The sequence below is a fragment of the Caretta caretta genome, chromosome 20 (assembly GCF_965140235.1).
Source record: "Caretta caretta isolate rCarCar2 chromosome 20, rCarCar1.hap1, whole genome shotgun sequence".
NCBI classification, from domain to species: domain Eukaryota; kingdom Metazoa; phylum Chordata; order Testudines; family Cheloniidae; genus Caretta; species Caretta caretta.
In genome coordinates this window covers 4,290,549-4,316,177 of record NC_134225.1, presented here as the reverse complement: position 1 = coordinate 4,316,177, position 25,629 = coordinate 4,290,549, and the positions used below count along the sequence as shown (strand labels likewise).

At 43.8% G+C, this 25,629-nt stretch overlaps 1 long non-coding RNA gene across 1 annotated transcript; it reads right to left on the bottom strand.

The window, feature by feature from the left end:
• Nucleotides 1–8,775: 8,775 nt before the first annotated feature.
• On the bottom strand, nt 8,776–24,799 carry LOC142069666 (uncharacterized). Its single transcript, XR_012665602.1, has 3 exons — nt 24,685–24,799; nt 16,882–16,967; nt 8,776–9,328 (listed from the first exon to the last, which is right to left on the bottom strand). It is a non-coding gene; the product is annotated as an uncharacterized LOC142069666 (long non-coding RNA).
• Nucleotides 24,800–25,629: the final 830 nt, after the last annotated feature.

Sequence of the window (25,629 nt, the reverse complement as noted above, 5' to 3'; positions counted from 1 at the left end):
ACTTTCATGGCTCAAATCTGCCGTTCACTCAGATAACCTCATCACTGGCCAGCATGGGCAAAAAGAGTAAGAACAATCCCTGCAGTTTCTTCTGATTCACCATGTGAGTTGGGGACCAGCTCAGAGCCCTTCACCTCTGGTGGAAGCTCCTGTGTTGGGTCAGGAGTTGGGAGATTTGGGGGGAACCCAGGGCCACCCTCTACCCTGGGTTCCAGCCCAGGGCCCTGTGGACTGCAGCTGTCTAGAGTGCCTCCTGGAACAGCTGTGTCACAGCTACAATTCCCTGGGCTACTTCCCCTTGGCCTCCTCCCAACACCTTCTTTGTCCTCACCACGGGACCTTCCTCCTGATGTCTGTTAACACTTGTACTCCTCAGTCCTCCAGCAGCACATCCTCTCACTCCCAGCTCTTTACACACACACATACCTCACTAACTGGAGTGACAGCCTTTTTAAACCAGGTGTCCTGATTAGCCTTAATTAATTCTAGCAGCTTCCCAATTGTCTACAGGTGTCCTAATTAGCCTGCCTGCCTGCCTTAATTAGTTCTAGAAAGTTCCTGAGTGTTCTGGAATAGTCTCTGTTATTTTACCTAGGGAAAAGGGACCTGCTTAACCTGGAACTAATGTATCTACCTTTTACCACTCTCTTGTAGCCATCTGGCCTGACCCTGTCACACCACATAGATTGGTTAGTGATGTAGTTAATAGAATGCCAGCTCTTACCACAGCTGGATGGGCAGCTTGGCAACCCTGTGTTTGGGTTAGCTACCCAAGTCACAGTGCCACTCTTAGGTCTCTCAATGAAACTAAGAAAAATTGAATGCTGCCATTGTTTCACATCAACTTCTGGGGTTTGGATTTCAGGCTGTGTCCATGTCCAAACTTGGTACGAAATTAGGTTGGTTGTTCATGGCATGTTGCATTTGACTTGCAAACAAAGTCGCAGCAAGTTCACTAGGCATTAAGGTTCAGAGTGGGTCAGCTGTTCAGTGTGACCTTAGGCTACATAAGGCTTTGAAAATCCATTATGTGAAGTGCTAGTAGTTTCTCAGATGAAAATAATTGCATGTCACTTTAAATATTCAGTCAGCAGCTGGTTATTCATCCTTTTGGATGCATTTCGCTGTTATGGCTCATTATGAGACAAAATTAGTGATCCGACCGAGTGACAAAGTGATGACCCTACCAATAGAAATGCAAAAGAAAGTGTCTCTTACTTCTTTCTATTAGGACTTTCTCAAGCTGAAAGGAAACGGCCGGTTGCCAATTACATGAATGGGACAGGTGAACAGGACACATAGCGGTCCAGAACCGGGCTTCATACCCTCTAAATATATCTTGGAGAAGCAGTTATAAGACAAGCATCATGAGTGTGGCAACAGCTAGGTCCAAACTCATGCAGCAGCGGAAAGTGGAGGAAGAGCAGGGACTCTGACTTCCCTGTGGTTAATAATTTTGTGGTATGTGTGTGTTTAAATTTGACTTTCCTCTGCTGGCATTGAAGAAAAGAATAAAAAGGCTCCCAAAGGAACTATAAACCTTTTTGTGATCAGTGTTGTGATGCTTGGGGAGAATATGTAACATTTGGTCCCTGCCCTTCAGGCTCTCCCTTTCCCTGTGTGGGGAAGGTGGGGGATGGTTCAAGTTAGTACAGCAGTCTGTCATAAAGACCAGGTTTTTCGCTCTCTGTTTATATCTGTCCCTTACTGTGTCTGCCAACCACTCTGTGTGATTTCAGTACTTTTTAGTAGGCTTGGTCTCTCCTAGAATGTTGTTTCATTTTGTCACTCTCTTTCTAGTTCACAGAAACACTGCGATAAGTACTCCCTGACCCCAGGTACACATCCTCTTATGGGATCTTTAAGCAAGGATCTCATTGTGATCACCCCCACTGCCATATGCTCTCTAGACGTCCTGCCTCCTTTTAAATGGTCAGAGGTGCAATAATTTTAATGGAGGATGGGTATCTAAATCTCCTGCACTGTTTTGAAAATCTCAAACCACATTATGGTCATATTCTACCTTGTAATCCTGGCCTCTCCTTCTTATGGGAAAAGGGGGAAATTCAATCTTTGATAATATAATACCTTGTTCTTTTATAACGCTTTTCTTAAAGCAATAAGGCAATAAGGAGAGATGGAGTTGGGCAAGAAAGGACTCAGATAAACATTTTATCTCTGATAAATATGTCACAAGTGAAATTAAAGACTGGATGTGCTAGGATCAGCTCATTCCATCCTAGATTATATTACACATCATCAACGTTAGTATTAACAGAACTACAGTTGCACCCCGTCACCATGGGGACCTTATTGGAGCAATGATACTGACCTCCTTTGTAAAGTGCTTTGAGATCTATGGATGATAAGCACTAGATGAGAGCTAAGGCTTATTGTTACTATTGTGTTGGATGATGTACAAATGTAAAATAAAATACAGTCCTTGCCCCTCCCAGCTTACAATTTTCAACAGGGCAAAATGTAATTGGGTGTGGAAGGAAGAGGATGAGGATGGCAGCAATAGGAACACAAGAACTCACCAGTCTTCCAGGCATGATGGCTCTACCTTTCCAACAATTACTTTTACAAAAGTAACTGCTGCTTTCAGCCATCATCAGCCTCTCCATCTGTACTAGGCATGTCATCAGCTATTTGAACAGCTTCAAACCACAAGTTATGGTGGAAATACTTTTCATAAAACATGTTGAAACAGAAGCTGCACATGAATAAATGTATATTGGTGCCTGACAAGGCTTAAATGGAAAACAATTTTACACAGAGGGATTCTATTAGTATCATCCACTCCTGGGGATAAATACAGCTTCTTACTGTCTGCTGAGGGGGAGCCAAAAGATAAGGAGATGACAAAACACAACTTTAAATGTTCTCTGAGAAGGTATAAATATAATAATGAGTCATTGGTAAAACAAAGTTTCAGCTGGAAAAAAGGAAGCTGTTGTGATTCTTCGGTCTTAATTGTTCAGAGTTTCTTTGCAAAAAATGCAAAGTATTGGGGATTTGAAGGAGATTCCAAATCTACTCTTCCATTAAAGTCTTGCAAGTTCCATGCAAACATCTACCTGTCCCTCCCTTTTTTTGTCAGATCTCAGATACATGTGTGCAACCCTCATTGGCTTCAGTGGGAATTCAGTCTAGCTGAGAGTATATTTTAGCCCTGAGTCTCTTGCCTTTCTTTACTAAATATTTGCAGCAGAAAACGTGGCCATTTCTAGAAGTGGAGAGACACAAGGCAGCGACAAATTCTCAAAACAGAGCCCCCTGATTAGACACAGACCAAAGCCAGGGATAAGTACTAAGTATTGGACTGGGATGTTAATGATAAGCTCAAATTCTCTGGGCCTGAGTCCGGTGCAAGCAAATCTCTCTTCCTTTGCATTGATATTTTGGAAATCTGTGGTGCTATAGTTATTGGAATGAGGCACCATTGTGTGAAATGTGGCAGCCTTTACCATTAGGGCAGCAAATGTGACTTGGAAATGGATCTCGGCTAATTTTATCTCACCTCTATTGTAATGATATTTCTTTCAGGCCCCTTGGAGGCCAGGAGGAGTTGCGGGTCACAAGGGCGGGGGTCACTGGTGTTACCTATCTTATTTGATGCCCCATAAAGGTTTGAATTGTGGTCTGTGTTCTCCTCACACTATGACAGAAGCCTCTGGGGTTACAAAGTGCTAAAACTGCCTGGCAACAGATGAGAGGTTAGTGAAATCACTGAGGGCAGACAGGGAAGGATAGAGGATAGGCTAACTCATACTGTGTTCTTGCAAGTTAGGTCCCTTTCATGTTTTTTGTCTTGGGATGTAGGATTTGCCATACTCCATCAGACCATTAGTCTATCAAGACTGGCCTCTTGTCTCCGGCAGTGGCTAATACCTGATGCTTCAGAGGAGAATGAAAAACCCCCATTATGCAATTGGCCAATGTACAGTTCTGGGATGGCATGGGGCCCAGTGATATTCTATACCTCTTTGCAATATGGTGAAATGCTTTGTAGTGCATGCCATACCTACTTCAACACTACAGCCCCTGATGGGTCCTGCCTATGGCTTTGTGCATAATGTGTATTGCTTGTCTACATTAGTTCAATCTGGATTGGATTCAGAACTGTTTTCCAAATACAAATTGTACAGTAGATTTTTGGGCCACATCGTCAGCTGGTGTAGACTGTCAAAACTCCATTGAAATCTGTGGAGCTATGCTGGTTTACACCAGCTAGGAATCTGTGGCCCTTAACCTCTCAGGCCTGCCTCTAGAGAGACAGGTTGGGAGGTGGAGAGGAACCACATGCTGGCTTTTGCAGCTGAAATGAGACTTTGGAGGGGAACTCCCAGATTTATATGAGGATTTGAGAGGTCTCTGGTGCCCGGAACTCAAGTGGAATATAAGAACTTGGTCCCTCTCCTGTTCCTAAAAACTATTTGGTATGCATTGCACTTGCTACTGCATTTCCTTACTCTAAAGACTCTAAAATTCCAAATTAAAAAAAGGTACAGTGAAAGCAAAGGCAGGATAAATAGCCGCAGTGATCTGAGCTGAAGAGCTGGAAGCTCTATTCATGTATTTAGAAAGACTCTGAAGGTTCCTCGTAGCAGCTGCAGCACAAAGCCTAGCACATTAATTCGGAGACTGCCAGAAATAGGACTGTCAGGCCTGAAATATCACTGCATTTCATTATTCTTTAATGTACATTACCATTGCCACTTTATTACAGACTAGGATATGTTCTCTATAACTGCTCTGGAGATACAAGGAATCCTTGCGCTCCAGTGAAGTGAGGCAATGGGAGGGGACCCTATGGGCTTTAATGGACATGTGAACTAATCTGCAGTAGCCTGACCTATGAAGTAGAGAGGTTATATTGTATATTTATTACATTGGGAAGGGAGAGCAGTGGGACCCAAGGATCAGAGACTTAACGGCTAAACTGAAGTGATCTTAAAGGGCAGCAAGAAACCCTGGGTCAGAGAGAGTTGGGGGCTTTGAAGTGCTGGGCAAGCAGATGCTTTGCATAGAGACAGTGGACACAGTCTAGTGAATTCAAAGTGTTAGCACCCTGCTGAAATGAAAACCGAGTATGGCACTGGCTGGAGCAAGGTGTTAGGTATCATGAGTACAGGGTGGACTTGGAACAAGGTCTGGGTATAGGGAGGAGGGGAAAATAGGAACAAATGCAGGCAGAAAAGTCAGGAGTAGAGAACTCCGCTATCGATCCTTCCCCTGCAGGGGAAAGCATGCTGGAGTAATCTGCATGTATATAATAAAACTGACACTCAAAGCTGCCGTGAATAATTCAGTAGGAGCTGTGATCTCAATTACAGTGCATGTCCCAGAGGTACAAAGAGAGAGAGAGCCTCAGGACCATCCATCCCATTCTGTGCCATTCTGAAAGGGGCATGACAGATGGGGGCTTGCATCACTGTAATCAAGTCACGCTTCACATGGTTATTGGTTTTAAAAAGAGGGACCGGGTGCGTGAATGAATCCAACTTGCCGCTTGTTGCTTTCAGATGATCCAGCTTGTTTCAATCAGCCAGCCTGGTGCTTCTGTGTGAATGAGGAATTAGAAAGTGGGCGTGGAACAAGAGAGGTGAGTAACCCCACTCCATGTGATCAGTTCATCCACTCACCACAGCAGCACACTGAATAGCACTACAAATGCATTATTTTCCCAAAGTGCAGACACTTTATTTTCACCTGTAGTTTGTGGTTGAGTTTTACAAATATTGCTGCCAAGCTTACAGAAGTGACTCTAAAAATGGTATGCCGCTGTTCCATATCTTTCCCCCTCAGTGATTTTCAGATAAGTAGGCTGCACCATTTATAAATCAAAATCTTCCAGCTGTAGTTGCAAGCTCAGCCTCATCTCAGAAAATCAAGCTGTGCTGTACCTACTTCCTACATCATCTCCAACAGTAAAGATTCTTGGATCTGAGCTTAGCTGACAATGTATTTGAAAACAAGGAGGGACACAACAGACTCCAGTTCGCTCCTTCACATCTTTATTGGCATTGAAGCAATGGTGAGAACAGAAATTTTGCTTTTGTGAATAAATTAAGCGGATAGGACTCAGGAGATATGCAGGGAGCAGATTTGTGCGGAAGAATTTTTCTAATACTAAACCAATATCAAAGCTCTTTTGGAATCTCTCTAACACTACCTGCCTATGTTTCAACTGATGTCCCATCTCAGCAGTGTAGTGGTAACCAGCAAGAAACTCATAAATCTTAGTTTGAATGAACAATTAAAAATCCCTCTCCTGCGTTGCAGATGCATACCTGCACCCAACTATGGGATACTGGCCTTCCTTCCTGCATAGCAGTAATTCTTTTAACTGAATACTATGTAGTCCTTGGATAGAATAATCACAGCAAGCCTAGTATGTATCTGTCTCCTGGTTTCATACAGAGCCCTGAAAATATAGCAATAACAGAGGAAAAGCAATGAGACACTGCTGGTCGGTGTGACAGGCCGCAGCCGCAGCACATTACCAAACTGGTGTCAAGGAAGCGGGGCAGGGAAGGGAATGGCACCAGGTTGGCAGGAGAGCTCACAAGAACCCTGCAAGGAGTAGAGGGGAGACAATGGGCTGAGCGTGAGAAAGGGGTAAACCCCACGGAGGGGAAGGACTGATTTTCACTGGGGGAAGGGAGATGAGATGAAATTGAGCGAAGGGGAATGTCGGTGAATATCAGGAGTGATATTCCCTTTCTCAAAAAGAAAAGGAGTACTTGTGGCACCTTAGAGACTAACCAATTTATTTGAGCATGAGCTTTCGTGAGCTACAGCTCACTTCATCAGATGTATACCGTGGAAACTGCAGCAGACTTTATATACACACAGAGAATATGAAACAATACCTCCTCCCACCCCACTGTCCTGCTGGTAATAGCTTATCTAAAAAAGAAAAGGAGTACTTGTGGCACCTTAGAGACTAACCAATTTATTTGAGCATGAGCTTTCGTGAGCTACAGCTCACTTCAAGTGAGCTGTAGCTCACGAAAGCTCATGCTCAAATAAATTGGTTAGTCTCTAAGGTGCCACAAGTACTCCTTTTCTTTTTGCGAATACAGACTAACACGGCTGTTCCTCTGAAGCTTATCTAAAGTGATCAACAGGTGGGCCATTTCCAGCACAAATCCAGGTTTTCTCACCCTCCACCCCCCCACACAAATTCACTCTCCTGCTGGTGCTAGCCCATCCAAAGTGACAACTCTTTACATAATCAAGTCGGGCTATTTCCTGCATAGATCCAGGTTTTCTCACATCCCCCCCACCCCCATACACACACAAACTCACTCTCCTGCTGGTAATAGCTCATCTAAACTGACCACTCTCCAAGTTTAAATCCAAGTTAAACCAGAACATCTTGGGGGGGGGTAGGAAAAAACAAGAGGAAACAGGCTACCTTGCATAATGACTTAGCCACTCCCAGTCTCTATTTAAGCCTAAATTAATAGTATCCAATTTGCAAATGAATTCCAATTCAGCAGTTTCTCGCTGGAGTCTGGATATACCGGAAACCTACTGACCGCTATTCCTACCTGCATGCCTCCAGCTTTCACCCTGACCACACCACACGATCCATCGTCTACAGCCAAGCTCTGCGATACAACCGCATTTGCTCCAACCCCTCAGACAGAGACAAACACCTACAAGATCTCTGTCAAGCTTTCTTACAACTACAATACCCACCTGCAGAAGTAAAGAAACAGATTGATAGAGCCAGAAGAGTTCCCAGAAGTTACCTACTACAGGACAGGCCTAACAAAGAAAATAACAGAACGCCACTAGCGGTCACCTTCAGCCCCCAACTAAAACCCCTCCAACGCATTATTAAGGATCTACAACCTATCCTAAAGGATGACCCAACACTCTCACAAGTCTTGGGAGACAGGCCAGTCCTTGCCTACAGACAGCCCCGCAACCTGAAGCAAATACTCACCAACAACCACATACCACACAACAGAACCACTAACCCAGGAACTTATCCTTGCAACAAAGCCCGTTGCCAATTGTGCCCACATATCTATTCAGGGGACACCATCACAGGGCCTAATAACATCAGCCACACTATCAGAGGCTCGTTCACCTGCACATCCACCAATGTGATATATGCCATCATGTGCCAGCAATGCCCCTCTGCCATGTACATTGGTCAAACTGGACAGTCTCTACGTAAAAGAATAAATGGACACAAATCAGATGTCAAGAATTATAACATTCATAAACCAGTCGGAGAACACTTCAATCTCTCTGGTCACGCAATCACAGACATGAAGGTCGCTATCTTAAAACAAAAAAACTTCAAATCCAGACTCCAGCGAGAAACTGCTGAATTGGAATTCATTTGCAAATTGGATACTATTAATTTAGGCTTAAATAGAGACTGGGAGTGGCTAAGTCATTATGCAAGGTAGCCTGTTTCCTCTTGTTTTTTCCTACCCCCCCCCCCAAGATGTTCTGGTTTAACTTGGATTTAAACTTGGAGAGTGGTCAGTTTAGATGAGCTATTACCAGCAGGAGAGTGAGTTTGTGTGTGTATGGGGGTGGGGGGGATGTGAGAAAACCTGGATCTATGCAGGAAATAGCCCGACTTGATTATGTAAAGAGTTGTCACTTTGGATGGGCTAGCACCAGCAGGAGAGTGAATTTGTGTGGGGGGGTGGAGGGTGAGAAAACCTGGATTTGTGCTGGAAATGGCCCACCTGTTGATCACTTTAGATAAGCTATTACCAGCAGGACAGTGGGGTGGGAGGAGGTATTGTTTCATATTCTCTGTGTGTATATAAAGTCTGCTGCAGTTTCCACGGTATACATCTGATGAAGTGAGCTGTAGCTCACGAAAGCTCATGCTCAAATAAATTGGTTAGTCTCTAAGGTACCACAAGTACTCCTTTTCTTTTTGCGAATACAGACTAACACGGCTGTTCCTCTGAAACCTGTCATTCCCTTTCTCCCAATCCCAGCCCTAAGCCTTTTCCCCTGCTGGATCCCTCACTCAGAACAGCCTCAAACATCAACCTCCTCTTATCTTTGTCGAAACCAGTCGTTTCACGGTCATTGAAGACACCAAATTATACCAGCAGTTTTTCACAAGACAACCAGGTCATTCTTATCGGTGAAAGAAGAGAGGAATTGAATAGGTGCATTTGGCTGACCACGGTGTGGCATCACCGTGTGCTTACATAGCTGGTCGGAGTTACAGTCCCTTTCTTGTGCAGCAGTCACACCATTTCTTCTGCATGATGTTTCAAATCACATCCTGGACACCACTCTTTTGGACTAGGACTGTTCCAGACAGATTCTTCTATAGAATAATAAAATAATAATAATATAATATAATCCAAAAAGATCAGCAGATTCCTTATGAATGAGGACAGGTCAGTTTCTTGGATGAAGAAGTGTGTGTTCCCTGTTGTCTGAAGAATTCAGATCATGTTTTAATTCTATTTTCCATTGATGGTTTTGGTGAAATGCAAGTAATTAGTCTATGTTTCTTATACGGGCCTTATCACATTTGTATCTGTGCCTCACAAACATTAATACATTTAACACCTTTCAACTCCCCTGGGATTAAGTTTTATTATCCCCATTTTACAACTGGGGGAAGTGAGGTATGGAGAGAATAAGTGACTTGCCCAAGGTCATACCAAAAGTCTGAACCATCACTTTAGGTTCCAGTCCAGTGCCTTAACCCCAGTGCCAGCCACTCACTGGAATGTCTGTGGTGCTGGTCAGGAGGATTGTCCAGTTGAGAAGAGTTTAATGCATTAATACAGACTTTTCCTGTAATGAATGTGTTGAAAGATTGCCAAACTAAACTGCAAGATCTAGAGCTGAGAGAGTGTCTCCAATGCCTCTTCTAATATTACATCTCAGCTTCCTCTTCCTGCTTCCAGCACTATCCTGCACAAGCTCCTTGTGCATGATATATTCAAGCATATATATTCGTGATGGAGAATATGCAAAAATTCCAGTTATGATCCAAATATGGCCAGAACATGTTATCATAGGTCTGTGTTTTACCATATCTTACAGAATAGTGGTTATTCATGAGCGATGTAGGTTACCAGACCTAGGGGGGCGGTAAATCTATGTAGATTTGCATATAATGGGAGCAGGAGACTTTCTCTTATTCAGTGTTTTTACAGTGCCCAAAACAATGAGGGCATCAGCCTGATTGGGGGTGTAACGCAAATTTCATTTAATAATTTGTGTCCTAGGTTACCTCGTTTTTCCCTTAAACATGCAAGTAAAGTTTATTCTTATAGTAGATAGTATGATATTTCAATGCATATCAAAAGCAGGTGAAATAGAAGGAAACATTCATAATATACTGTATAGTGCTTACCCCTTCATGGAACCTAAAACATAGATAGTTGTCCTGCAGAAGTTACATATGGGTAATACCCTTGATTCTATGCATGGAGATACTTCCTGAAAGGCTTTGAGAATCTTACATTGTCGTGTATTTTACATAACTTACTTTTGTGAAATTGTGGCATTATGGGGCTATCCTACATGGCTGTGTGCCCTATATGATTGGATATCTTACAAGATTGTGTGTCTAGCATGGCTGCAAATCAGTTTGAGAGGGAGAGTCCAATGAGACCAAATTAAAGGGGAGAAGAAAAGGTGACATTTTCTTTTCAAGGAATGCCATCGCCATTTTAGATAAGCTGATAACTAAAAGGTGGGGTTTTATGGAAAGTGTACAACCAATAAATTCTATTATACAGTCCTGCTATACTGGCAGGATTATGGTGCCAGGTAGTCTAAGATCCAATGGTGAGTATTTTTATCATGCCAAGAAAATTATTAAGATGCTGCAGACTATAAAAGTCTCTGCACGTTTCTCTCACCACCACCCCTTATAACTGTCAGTCTGTATTATTCAGAACATGATTATTTGAGGTTAATATAATAAAAAATCATCAGTTCTAGGAATTGGAAACATGCAGTCTTTCTAATACTTTTAACACGTTATATATTTCATTTTCAAATTTGAAATGTCTTTTGTGACTGGATATACAGAACCCTTTACCTCACAGGGTCATTTTAATCTCTTTGGTAGTTTAGTGGAGTGGCACAAAGGGAGTGAGCCAAAGGCCAGGAACTGGTCCATTGTTTTTAGAACCTCCAGGCGAGACACTCCAACTTACAACGGCTCACTGGTTTACGTTAACTGATTCAGTAAATCAGAGTGAAAAGGTTACACAGGGATTTCCCAGCCCTGGCCACGTTAAGTACCTAGGGAAAGCAGAAGGATTTTATTCATTGCATATTCCTTCCGCCCTTCTCCTGATGCAACTCAGTATGGATTAAGTCCTTATGACTAGTTGATTAAATGGAGAGGGCCACGGTTCCATGCAGTGTATTTTACGGACTTTAGCCACTGAATTACTAAAAGGCCTAATTAGCTCTGGATGGGGCCCTATAATTGTATCTTTAAAAGTAGAAGAAATAAATACATAAATTTACCCTGCAAATCTGAGCTAACTTCAACAGCATGACATTAATTAGCACTCCAGCTCGCTATTTACACTCTGATAGCAGAGTGATTTAAGAGGTGATCAATAATAATATCTTGGCTTTCTTCATCACAGTGTACTTTACAGACCAAGGGCAAGATTCATTCATTGGCCTCTGGCTACAGAGAGTCTGCTGGAAATGGGGGCTCAATGGTGCAAGCTGCCTGTGAGGATTGGGCTGGAACTGTACAGTGCAGCCTATCAAGTTTGTAGTGCTTGCCAGTAGAGAGAAAGGATGGGAGTAGGCCAGCTTGGAGATGCCCTTATTCAGGGCTTTTCCCAGACAACCTCCAGGGATTTTAATGCTGCCCTTCCTCAGCCAAACCGACCTGAAGAAAGACAATGAGGGTACAGCTATTTGTGATTCACACAGGTGGATCCCTTCTAGCAAGGATGTTCCTGTGGAGGCAGGGGATGAAGTTTGTACCACCCTGTGCCTGCAAGTCTGAATCTGGCCTTAAATGTGCAGCAATCCTTTCAGCAGCTTCTGAGTCAGAGGGAAGTGCATCTACTGAGGCCATGTATACACTACACAATTGTGTTGACCTAACTTATGTCAGCATACAGCCAGCGCAGTTATCAAATCGCTTGTGTGCATGCACACTTGGCTCCTTGTGTCAGCGGTGCATGTCCTCACCAGGAGTTCTTGTATCAATTGTATTGTCAGTGTGGGGCATTGGGGGACAGCTCCTGAAAGCTTGGAACAATTGACATAAGCAATGCAGTGTCTGCACTGATGCTATGTTGATGAGGTGCTTTTACTGGGGCTACATTTACACTACTGCCTATGTCGGCAAAACTTTTGTCTCTTGCAGTGTAAATATTCCACCCCCGGAGCGACATAAGTTACATTGACATAAGCGCTGGTATACACAGTGCTGTGCTTATGCCGCTCGCAGGGATGGTCTTTTTATGCCAACAGGAGAGCTCTCTCCTGTCAGCATAGACCATCTTCACCACACATGCTGCAGCGCTGTACGCGTAGACGTGGTCTTAATTGGCGTAGAGAAGCACTTACATCAGCAGAAGACAAATTTAAGTGAGAACACTTCCACATTTCGATACAAGGTAGTTTATGTCAACCCTGTGTAGTGTAGACCAGGCCTAAGTTACCAATACCACTTTCTGAGACTCTGGAGTGTTCCTTGGAAGTCTCATCCAATGCTACTTAACTTCTGATATCAGACGAGATCATATGGTATGGCTAATGGTGATATCTGACAAGGCCAAGATAGTGTGGTTGCAGGCCATATCTTCTGCCATAGATTTGAGTCTAAGAACTAGGTTTTAGGATGTTGCATTAATAGGAAATATATTTAGAAAGAGAGAGAGAGAGAATGTAGGAAGAAAAGGGAGAGAGATTTCAATGGGGCCTATGCCCCTAAATCCATTCGTTACTTCTGTACATCTCCACGGTGTTGAGCTGTCCTGCTTTTGGTAGATTGACACTGTATCAACATGTAAGAATAATTTGGATGACTCTTTTAACTAACTGTGATGGAGTGTCTACCCCACATAGGACTGGAAGGGGTTAAGATGGCCCGGCAGGCCAACTAACTCCACAGCGTGCACCTGGAGGAAGAGCCAGGGAGCAAGGAACTAATTGGAAGCAGGCTCAGCTGGACAGGAACTGTTGAGTCCTGTATAAAGCCAGGTAGCTGGCAACAGAAGGGGGCTTCAGGGAAGTAGGCTGCAGTCACTCCCTGAAAGCAGGAAATTGGGAGGCCTGCGAACTCAGAGAGTGTGAAGCCAGGAACATAGGAGAAGACTCAGGGGAAAGCAACAAGGTAGGACAGGGCAGGCCTTGGCTGCAAAGAAGGATTATTATGTAAAGAGAAGGATCAATTTCCACATGGAATATTATCCACATGGGGATGGCCAACTTTGCTGAAGCAGACCAAGAAGCAGCGTGGGTGGGGAACGTAGATCTCATTTCCTTATGCAGCACTTGCAACATTTAAAATCACACCCTGGGCATCTCTAGGACTTCCCTGGATAGATTCTTCTATAATCCTCCTCTTCCAAAAAGATCAGCAGATTCCTTAAGAATCAGGACAGTCCAGTTTTTTGGATGGAGAAGGCTAAAGGATGTGCCTCATTCATACAATACGGAGATAGGACTCTGTGTCAAAAAGCATATGAGAGGCACTTGGATTTGTTAATGCAGACAGTCACACAGCAAAGCCACAGTGAAGCAATTAAATGTTAAACATTTCAGAAGAACTCCCCTACTTTAAATTTACAATTCATTATAATTGCCATACTTAGGGTGATCCAAATGCATATAAACACATTGCCAGAATCAGGGAGTTCCCCAGACTGGAAGGGAAATGAGGAAGGCAAATGTATTTAAGTGGCTAGCCAGCTCTTCCTCCACAGCCTTTGAGTCAGAAAGTGGTGAGGCAACTCCCTGGCCATTATGACTGAAATCTCATAAGTACAAAGCAGATACCAAGGATCCGTCCAAAAGGTAGGCGAGAGATACTGTGGGCTGAGCATAGGATTGGGACTCGGGAACTCTACATTTCTAATCCTGCCCTGGCACTGTTTTTCCTCAGTGGCCTTGGATAAGCCACTTTTTGCCTCAGTTTAACCATCTGCAAAAGGAGGATAATATTTACCTAACTCACAGGATGTGTTTGTAAATGCAGACAATGTATAGAACTTAATAGGTGCTGTGATACAGCATGGCCAGAGGGCAGCAGGAGAGTGTTAGAAGGGAGCCTTATTCCCTGTAGAGGGAAGAAAATTTGCTATAGTTTAATTAAAGCACCTGAAGCCACTCACCTGATAAAACCCCCCTGCTTCAATCAGACAGGAGGAGTTGAAGCAGAATGGTTTGGTGTTGGAGCAGAGAGCAGTTTGGAGGGAATCAGAAGAGAGTTTGGAGAAGTGCTACGGTGGGCTAAGAAAACTAAGACCCTAGGTAAAGGGACACCTGGTTTGTGCAGAGGGAGGACAGGAAGCCCCACAAGCTGAGGGGCAGGAGAGGGAAGTAGCCCAGGGGGTTACCGCTATCCCTAGGGCCCCTGGACTGGGACCCAGAGTAGAGCGCGGGCTTGGATCCCTCCCTCTCCCCTCCCCTCCTCCAGTACACTAGTGGGGCAGTTAATACCCCAGTTCAGGAGCAAGAAACAGTGCCCTGAACCTGCGCCCCCAAGAAGAGAGAGAGCGAGACCCATCATAGTTGTGCTAGCAATTTGCCACAGTGCTAAGGAAGAAGGATTTCGCTGCTGTTTCCAGTCATCTTGCAGGTGAGAAAGGAGCCAGTCCTCATAGAGGTTCATCGACAGAGCAGCAGTAGAAACAAGGATTGCCACATTTACAATCCTGCAGATGGGAACTACAGGACAAAAAACAAAGAATAGGCCATTTTCTTGCCGTCTCATTCCCATGTCCAGTTAATCTCAGCAGAGAATAGCCATGGTTTGAAACCAGAAAAACATCCAGAGTCCTCTTCAGGCTATTCTTGCTACTCAGAGTATATAGATTTATGCGAGGCAGTACTAAATTTTCACCAGCGAAGATCCCAGTTAAATTCCAAGTTAATTATTTGTGTCTTGGAATAATCCTAGATTCTCTCCAGAATGGCAGTTGGAGCAAGAGAAATAAATTATTTGTTTCTTGATGGATTGTACTGTGTGTGGATACTTAATTCTACAGTATGACACACACACTAGAACTGATGCTGTGTACTAATTGTATAATGATTCTGGAGGTGAATATTGAGTTTAAATCACTGAGGCCAACATGAGCTTGTTGCCTCCTGGGCAGAACCCCAGTAATAATCATATCAAAACTCATAATCAGTTTCTAATCCCAAAGTTAAAACTCCGCATATGGCCCCAAAAGAATTAGTTTAATGCCTTCTTTCCCAACATATGCCCCTACCGACCAATATAAAATGGGCTTCTTTCAGTTTTCTACTTTTTCTACATATTTCTACACACCCAGGACCAGTCAATATAGCACAATATGTTCTGGAATTCCAGCAAGTTCCTTCCAATTTCTTAGGGCTGGGCCATTTTGACATAGGTTCTGATATAAATCTACTATGATAGAAATATAACAAGCACATAATGAAAAGCCATTAAACTCCCAGTAATAGTTTCTGTATCAGCACAAAGGATTATTTGTATGATCTCCGTGTTAGTTGCAATTTTGAGACACCAGAAAAAGTTGTGATTTCTGTAGATAGTAACTCAGAATTATCAATGAAGCTCATTCAGGCTCAAGGTATAATCGGAAGTGTAATGGTATTTTTCCATTTTGACCTGCGCAATGAGCTGTAAGTCCATAGCATTTAGCAATCTGCTACAACTCCATAACATCTGCCTATGGGGGAAAGCTATTGCTCAACGCCCAGGAATGCATAGCCAATGTGACAGCAATAGGAAATAACCTCAGAGATTATAGTGGGGGCCACGAAGGGGCAACGAATTCAAAACACAGACTGAATGTAAACAACATCTTAAGTGTGCAGAATTCCTGCTTTGAGAGGTCTCCGAATAGTGAGACCTCCGATCGTTACATAAGTAAATAAGATGATGGTTTAAAGATTTTTTCCAGATTCTTTCCCCCCCCCCCCGAACAATGAAAGATAATATTATTTCAAGTCAGTTGCTAATGGCCAACAGTAAAAATGCAGTTAATTGAGAGCTTTCTGCAGAGATTACTGCTCAGTGTTCATTTTGTGTTTGTGTGTGTATGCCTGGACAGATGTGGGAGTTTCTGTGTGTGTGAAGTGTCTTACTGTATATTTTTGAGTGTAGGGTGACCATAATGGGCGAGTGAGTGTGTCCAGTTTTGTGTCAGAGGATGGGTTCTGATGCGCTGACCTGATAGTCACCCAATAATGAAATCTGCACCAGACAGGTTTTTGCTTTTTTTTTAAAGAAAAAATCAAAGGGGAAGAGAGGGAAATATTTTCCGAATAGCAGCACTGAGTGTGTCTTTCAGAATGGAAACAAGTGATATAAAGTGGTGACATCTCATTTAGATTCTTCTTTCTTTCAGCACATATTCTCTGGGCCAAACTGAGGGTGAATCTAAACTGGTCTGACTAACACGTAACTCTGACTCACACCCATTTACCAGCATGCAACTCTTCCCAACGCCTTCCACAATTAGTGGGCCAAACTAAGAGGTAGAGTGAATGTCTGGGGCCTTGCTATTGCACAGACTACTTCTCCTTTAATGATCCAACACAACAGCTGTGGCTGTAGCTAATGAATCTCAGAATAAAGTTCTTGGGAGTCAAGTGTTTTCAGTGGCAGGCTCTCAGCTGAAATTCTCTACTGCTGGAGACCATGATGAGCCAGAATCTTACCACTTTGAGGAGACTTTGCAAGATGCATTCCTTTGCACAGGCCTTTCTCATTAACGGTGTATTTGGAATGCTCAGCAGCATCTTTCCTGGAGACAAAATGAAAACAAACTAGTGAAAGAAGCTGGATCAGTGATGGAGGGGCAAAGATCATGGTGGAAACTGATGCCTTTTTATCTGTGTATATGGCATCTGGAGAATATGGTGATGGGTTTATTAAAAATCCAGTTGATAGAATCCATACATTCCTTAGTTCCATTGCTAAACCCTATCCTTACAGAAAAGGGGTGAAAGGGATAGAGGCCCTGATTCTCTGCTATGTCCAAACTGTGCTCTCTGCCGCTTCCCCTCCCCCTTCCCGAACAACCCTCCTCCTCCCCTTTTGTGCCAAGTGGGAAGGTGTAGGAGGTGGCTATAAGAATGGGAATCTCTGGCCAGTTTGAGGCCATTTTTTACTGCATAAAAGTGCAAAGTGGCTTTAGTGGACTATATATTCCAACTCTTTAATTTCTACTTTGAATTAAAGCAGCCATTATAATCTGAGAGAATGATTCCCCAGACTGTGACACAAAGTAGTCCTTTAGATTCTTGTAAATGGGATCTGTTGGGGAGGGATGACATGTTTTTCCAGATCTGATGGCTTCTTAACGCTCATCACTTATTCTACTGATACTCGCAGAGAGATGACACCAATCAGATTCAGGATTCTACAACATCTTTTGCTTTTTCCACCAGTGTGAAGGTGATTGCAACGTCCAGTGTGGACAGACAGGGAATTTGTAAATTTTCACTTGAATATGCAAAAGAGGCCTTTGACCACAAAGAGTTCATGACATATGTTGGTTGCCAAAACCCCTGAGTTCTGCCATGACTCGCAAGTTATCCACAGAGGACAGTTGGCCATACCTCTGAAATACAAGCCAGAAAGTTTTGAATGGCTTGTTAGTGAGAATGTGGCAGGCAAAAGGAGAGAGCAAGAAAGGTTGCCCAACCCTCTATTCATCTTTAGCCATTTTTATTCACAGGAGACAATGGCTTTCCATGGGAGCTGTGGCTCTCAGTGACCCTATCCACCCATCTGGAGAGGAACAAGGCAGCAGGCTATGCACCTCTGCTAATTCCCCATGCAGTAGTTTGCACTGAGCATGCATGTGTCTGTTACACTCTTAGAAAGCATTCAGTATTTTGGAACTCTAGCCCTGTAAGTCTAACAATAAACTTCTCTCTTATGTGGGATTGTCAGACAAATTACAGAATCAAGAATGCAGACTGCCTCATCCCTCGGTTTACTGATACATGCAGAAAAGTGGTTTGAATGCAGTGTGGCATCCAATAATACTTATCAACCATCAGTAGCTTTGTCGTACTACCTTGCATAATGACAGGTTTCAGAGGAACAGCCGTGTTAGTCTGTATTCGCAAAAAGAAAAGGAGTACTTGTGGCACCTTAGAGACTAACCAATTTATTTGAGCATGAGCTTTCGTGAGCTACAGCTCACTTCATCAGATGCATACCGTGGAAACAGTTTCCACGGTATGCATCTGATGAAGTGAGCTGTAGCTCACGAAAGCTCATGCTCAAATAAATTGGTTAGTCTCTAAGGTGCCACAAGTACTCCTTTTCCTTTTGTCGTACTAAGGGTTCATCTCAAGCACACTTTTGCTCAAAGTGCTGTCAGTCGTAGCAGTGGGCTAAAACCAGTGGAGGGAAAGATTTTCAAAATATAATGTGTAAATCTGCTCACTTTCAATGGTATTAGAATCTAGGTGTCTAAGGCCATTTCTACACTACAAAATTATGTTGACCTAACTTACGTCGGCATCCAGCCACCACAGTTATTAACTTGCTTGTGCGTGGGCACAAGTTGGCCCCTTTTGCTGGCAGTGCGCGTACTCAGCAGGAGTGCTTGTATCATTTGTAATGTCAGTGCAGGGCATTGTGGGATGGCTCTTGAATACCAGTAACAGTCGATGTAAGCAATGCAGCGTCTACAGTGACACTGCATCGACCTAATTACATCGACCGTGACTCTACGCCACTCAGGGAGGTGGTGTTACTAAATCGGTGTAGAGAGGCACTTACATCGGCAGGAGCCAAATTTAAGTGAAGACGCTTCCACAGGCAGGTTGATGCAAGGCCGCTTACATAGACCAGGCCTAAAGAGGTCGATACCAATTTTATGGGGAAGCCTGGTGCGTCAAGTCGTTATATTGTTCTCTAACATCTGGATGTAGCTGAACAATGAAGGTGAAAGGAAAAGAAATCAGGGAGTTCTATACTTCATGCTTTTTTACTGTTAGTGTATTTTCATTGGTTTCTGCCTTTTAACTTTCTGAATAGAGCTAGTAGGTTTTGCTTTGTGGCATCAGCTAGTCTCAGAGTGTGGGTGGCTGTCTGACATCTCAGCTTGACCTGGTTGTAAGAAGAATGCTCTCCATGCCTATTTGGTAACGGGCCCTTTTCACGCCAAGCCAGCAACGGGTAATACATTGTCTGTGTGTTTTTATTTTAATGCAAGCTGTTGAAAACTCCAAGAGAAACTTTGCTGCCCTCCCTTTCACGTTGGGAAAATGAGGACAGCTGGTAACACAAACAGTTTGTTACCAAATTAGCAAATACTGACAAGACCAGTTAAAGACATTCAACTGTGCAAAAGACCAGTATTCCTTCCCTGGGTCTGTTCCTTCCTTGTGTATTTGATAAAAGAGGGTGTCGTTTGTTTAAATATAGGATTGGTTCAGAACATGTGTTCCTTTTAAAAAAGGTCAATTTCTAGGGCATTTCTCTCTTTAGTTTTATTATGTGCTCTAACAGATATTGATTGAAAAGACATTCCTTCTGTGTCTATGTCTAATTAGGGTTAAGTCAATGAAAATAAGCAACAGCTACCGTTATTCTTATGTGGCTTCCACATGAGACTTTGAGCTCATATCAGCACAGGACACTCAATTGCTGGTCACGTGTTCCAAATGTTCAGTGACACTGGATGTGATGAATGAGATCAAAACAAGGAACTCCCCCCGCTTGTTTCTGTTCATATCTATTCTGCCTGCCCTGGGCTAGAGATAAAACTGGAGCTCATCACTTCGGGACAGTCTGCGTTGTGAAACCACCTCTTCAATAGCAGGCACCCCTGTGTGAGCTTGGGCAAATCATTTCTTCTTTCTGTAGTTTTTCCCGTCTGCAAAATGAAGGTGGTGAACCTGCTTCCCTGATGGATCATGGGGATTACATTCATTTATACCTGTAAACAGTGACACAAGGCCTGGAGGAACGACAGCAACTGCATGTGTGAGGACAGAGGGATGCTGTAGGGCTAGAGATGCAAAACCCCAGTGGATGTTACTGGGCCTGAGGCATGCTGCCCTCCTTGGGCCTTTTCTCCTTGACTTTTCTATTGTCTCCTCACTTTCACTCCCTCCTGCTCTGTGCTCAATTATTCCAGTGCATGCCAAGTAGGTGTGACGTTCATATTCCTAGCAGGTTGCCAAAGTGGCCCATCTTCTGGGGCAAAGTTTGGGTGCATCTGAACTGCAGCACAGAGCTCCAAACGGGAGCTCTCGGGGCTCAGGATCTCCTCTTCAAACTCTGGCTGTCATCCTGGGTATTTGGATGTGGTGTGACTGGTCTCCAGAACAGGATCAATACAAGCCAAAATCTGCACTGGAGCCTTCCTCCTTCCCATGTGGCTGGCTGCCTGCCTGGCTGCTTGTGAGAGCAGCTGTCTCCAGGGCACAGCTCTGGCTCCTTAGACTCTGCAAAGCGAGAGGCAGCAGCTGTACTTTTCAGGAATAGCTGCAGCATTCTCCTGGCAGAACAGTTCTGACTGATTCCGTGTCCCAGGCTTTGAAGTGCTGAAGCTGTCGGTGTTTCCTTTCCCAATCCTGCGGGAACTGTCACAAAACCCTTATGGAAGAGTGTGGTAAGAGGAGGCTGGGTGCAGCTGTTAGCCACTGCAACCTGAACTAGGGACCAGATTGCTCCAGTGATGCAAAGCATCCATAAACCCAATAAACCAGCATAAAGTAGCCCTAACATATCGATGAATCTGGCCCTACATGTCTAGTGACTCATATGATGAGGGCTAGGCTCCACTCCTTTCACTTGTAAACTACTTGGAATCATTGTCTTGATTGCTAAATTAGCTCCCTTTATAGGAATTCAAGATCCCAGTGCTGCTGGAAATATAAAATGCAAAGCCACCCCTCCTGTCTGGCTCTTTTTTCAAACCCAAATTCCTTCTGTGGCTGTGATACCTTTTGTGGAACTGACACCGACATCCCCAATCTCTCCTCCAGAATCAATAACGAGCTCATTGGTACCAATCAACACAAAGTCAGGGCTGTGAGGAGCTAGTCCATGTGAAAACTATCAGCATCAGACCCAAGAAAGGGCCTTGTGAAGGTACATTTCTCTAATTTCCATCCCAGCCTCCTTGACAGGGAAGCCATTCTCCTGGCAGTCTGGTTGCATAACAATGACGCTGGATTTGAAGGCCACACAAACAAATGAGTCCTTTGGTGAACCCACCTCACAGTGGGAAAATTCAGACCAGCTGCTTCTTTCTTCCCCCGCCGCCCTCCCCACCCTCGCGTAGCACACACAACTGCTCCATCGCCAAGATCTTTATCCCAACTCATGGAATCAAAACAAAAGGCAGAGTCCAAATTGCTTAATGACCTCTCCTGAATATGGGCTGAAATCTTTATCTCTGAATCCTAAGGGAAGTGGGCCCTTCTCCTCCCAGCCTCCATGATTCAGTGCGATTTTTCTGGGGACAGATAGTAAAGGAAGTGGCCTCAAATGGCCCCTTGTGGTTTCATAAGAGAGCCAAAAGACTGAGAAGGTTTTTAAAATGTAATTATTCTATAGAGTAAATCCAAAATATAGAGGGCTCCGTCAGAACAGAGAGATTAACCAGATTGACTGTGATTCTCATACCAATGTCATATATATGAAACCTATTAGAATAGCTCCTGCCACCTGAAAGTGTGAAATGGAAAATGCTGTTCACAGGCCGGGTTACCATGGACAGACTTTGTGCAATACCCTTCCCTCCTGCCCCCGACACCGCCTGCTATTCCAGTTGTGGGACACTCCTTAAATGCAAATCTACCATTGAACCTAAATCCTAATCTGCAGACACCCCACTAATCCAGTCTCTGAACCCTCCTGAGCAAAGTCTGGTTGTGTCAAATCATATTTTTATTGTGCAGCAATGGGATAAAGAGGGGACTCAGTGAAGTCACTTAATGTGTGACCTGATAATCTATATTCAAATTAAGACAAACAAAGATAAAAGGCTCACCAATTCTCTTCCTCAAATAGCCCCAGTTTGCACAGCACAAGCCAGGAACAGGCCAGGTGAGAGGAGGGTTGTTACTTTTGTATGACCCCCGAAAATTCTGCATTCTCATTAAAAGGACTTTTACACTCTGGTTACTGAACTCCCTATGTGCCCATCATTAGTCTACTTGAGGAAGAATATCTGAGGCAGAAGGTGACCCTAACATTACTGATCACTTTATTGCCTTAAAGGTGGATCTTGCCACATCCGCAGGGTTAGAAACAGTTTCCCAATGCTGTTTCCCTAGTCATTGATTAAACTGCATATTTATTCAGTTCTGAATTATACTAGGGAAACAATAGTTGCTACACTCATGTCACTTGGAAAGAGGGCCGGGGGGAAAAAGCCTATAGCAGCTAAGAAAAATACTGAGATTTTCTTCTCATTAAAAATAGTCTAATCACTCCCAAGTGCTTGAGTTCACAACAGAGGAAAAACAGGGAGCATCTTTAGTTTTGATAGCCTGGTGTTTGGTTGAAGGGAGTGTAGATTTATAACAATAATACTTTGCCTTTTCATGCAAGGATCTCTAAGCATTCTCTAAATAGCAGTTAAGGAAGACTCACAACCTCCTAGAAGATAGGTAATTGTTGTTCTCTCAATTTTACAGATGGGGAAACTGAGGCATAGATGATGACTTGCTTAAATCCAAACAGCAGGTCAGTGATTGAGCCAGGATTAGGATTTAGGAATCCTGCCTACCAGACTTCGCCTCTAAGTGTAAACCCATGGTAATTGCCAGCTGGGACTAGAAACTTGAGTGCAAACTTCCAGTCCTCTGCTCTAAGTGCTTTCATTTTGTAGTCCATGCTGAGGTTGTAAGGGCAGGTTGGAAGCCCCATGTTCCCAGACAAATGCAATCCCAGATAAACCCTAGGACTGGGAGACTTTTTAAAGAACAGAATCTAAACTGTAATTTGCAGACCTGCATTACCAACCCCAATGCTGGGGATCTGTATGGTGCAACAGATAGCATGGCAAGAATCACATGTGAAATACAGGGTCCATTGTGGGAACGGGATTCTCTGCCCTAAAAACTCCCCCACTCTCCTCTGATCTGTGATGGTTTCAGTGACTGGTAAACTACAATCTTGCCTCACTTCCAAGGTTTTTGATTACAGTGTGTGGGTGTTTTTTTAACAGCAGATTTCAGTGCCAATAACAATAGTTTTGTGCTGATTAAAGGGGCAGTTTGCCACTTAGAATTTGTGGTGTGCTTGCCCAGTTGCTGGGCTCACCACACTGCTCACTCTTGTCTCAGTCTCTCTCCCTAACGCTAGCTCTAGAGAATGACTGGGGAGATTTGCCCCAACAAGACTGACTTCAGGCAACCTTAAGTCTCAAAGCTCTGCTCTATCTGCTTTAGCCCTGGGACTTGCTGGAGATTTCCTACCCTGAGTTAAGCCAAGCTCTGGGACAGGAAGCCAGAAAAATCTAACTGGCAAGCATTTGAGTAAGGCTGTCCCCTGGGTCCAAGCACCTGCAGTGGATTGGGTAACCAGAATCAGCAGTCAGGCCAGAGACCAGCTGCACTCTGCGATCTACAGCTGTGACCAAGTAAGGCACTGGGAATGACTTGAGGAGAGGAGATTGGATAGAGTGGATGAGATGGCTCGTGACCTAGCAGCAGACCTGTTGTCACTTCAGAGTCATCAGTGCTTGAATCAGGTCACTGCCTAGGAGTAAAAGATACCCAAAGCAACTGGAGCTTTGAGAGGAGGCATTGCCCAGATACTCCACTGATGGGCTCACTAGAAACACAAAGCTAGATCAGAGTCCTTTACAATTTCCTTTTTCAAATGTTACTTTGTTTTGTTTCTCTCTTCTATTTAGCTGCCTTGGCGGGATGATCTATCAATGACATCTGCCCTGTGATGAGTTGGAGCTGTCATCCAGTGCATTTCATGTGTCCGTACCACACGGTTTGTCTGAACATTAGGTTGTCAGCCCTTTGGGGCAGGGGACATATTTTATATGCAGATTGTGTGCACAGGATCAAGCACTGGCTCACTGATTATCAGTTACTGGTTAAGCATGGACAGCATCATGCTTGGCTCTGTGCAAAACACAAACACAGCAAAAATCCCTACCCCAAAGAGCTTGCAATCTAAAAGACAAACACAGAGAAAGCAGGTGGCACTGGACAGCCCAGAAAAAGGAATAAATTAGAATAGTTGTTTTCTTATTTATTATTAATTCATTTAGCTAATAATGCTTCCCCAAGGGGTAATGGGTGCTGGTCAGTAGCTGAAATCAATCCTGAACCGGTGACATCAGTTTGGGGAGATCAGAGCCATCATTTAAGCCCCAGCTGTACTCAGCCCATGAGAGGAAGCTGCTGCTGCTCTTCCAGGTCAGGGTCTTAGAGCATTGGCAGGGTTGTGAGGGGAAATGCAGGCTCCACAATCATTCTACTGAGCGGAAAGCTTAGAGTATCCTCACTGGCATTGAAACTCACCGTCCAGCCCTGATCCGTGCAGTGGTGACATGATAGCAGAAGGGAGGCCCACCAACCAGGCTGGCTTGGCAAAGGTAGGGACGAGCAACTCAGCTGGAGAAGCTGGAAGTGCGATCAGCCTGTTTTGCTTTGCTGAGGTAACCCGTAAACACAGTGCTTGGTGAAACCCTATCTGCTCCTGTCGTTTCCCTATTTAGGAGAATACACTGGCGTTTGCTGCTAAATTAACTCCTGACTCCTGGGGTATGATGTCACATGACCTTTATGGTATAAGGTTATCATACATTCCAGAGATGTATCCAATGGGAAGACAGGAATCTGATGTCATTTCTGCCTCCCTTTCCTATTTATTTCTGTTTGCCCTTATCTCTAAATAACAGTCAAGCTATAATTTCCCATTTGACATTCTATTGTAGAGGAAAAGTTTCAGATCTGTTTCCTTCCCTACTTCTCTCTCCTCATATCTTATTATTATTTGTTATTTGTATTAAAGTAGCAACTAATTAAGATTGGAGCCCCCTATTCTACACATACATTGTAAAAGACAGTTACTGTTCTGAAAAGCTTCAGCCTAAATAGACAAGTGAAATAACTGGGAGGTCTTAAAACACTTCAATTGGAAGGTTTAAAGGAGATTATCGATAGGGCCCACCGACAAGAAAAGGAGATTCTAAACCTGACCTGGGGAAATTGGAGAGATCGCTATAAAGGATGGGCGTTAGCTCACAAATACCTAGTTGTGTGAAAAGGCAGAGAAGGGGTTCAGCCAGGGACCTTTTTACAGATACCCAGCCTGCCATAATCACAGTTGTTTCTATCTATATCTATCAGAGAACTAGAGTGTTACATGACATGTGACCTCTTTGTTTAGCATCAGCAGAGTCAAGGCACACACCCTCCTGTAATATGTTATGTGTATGGTAGTATAGGTCAGGCATACAAAGA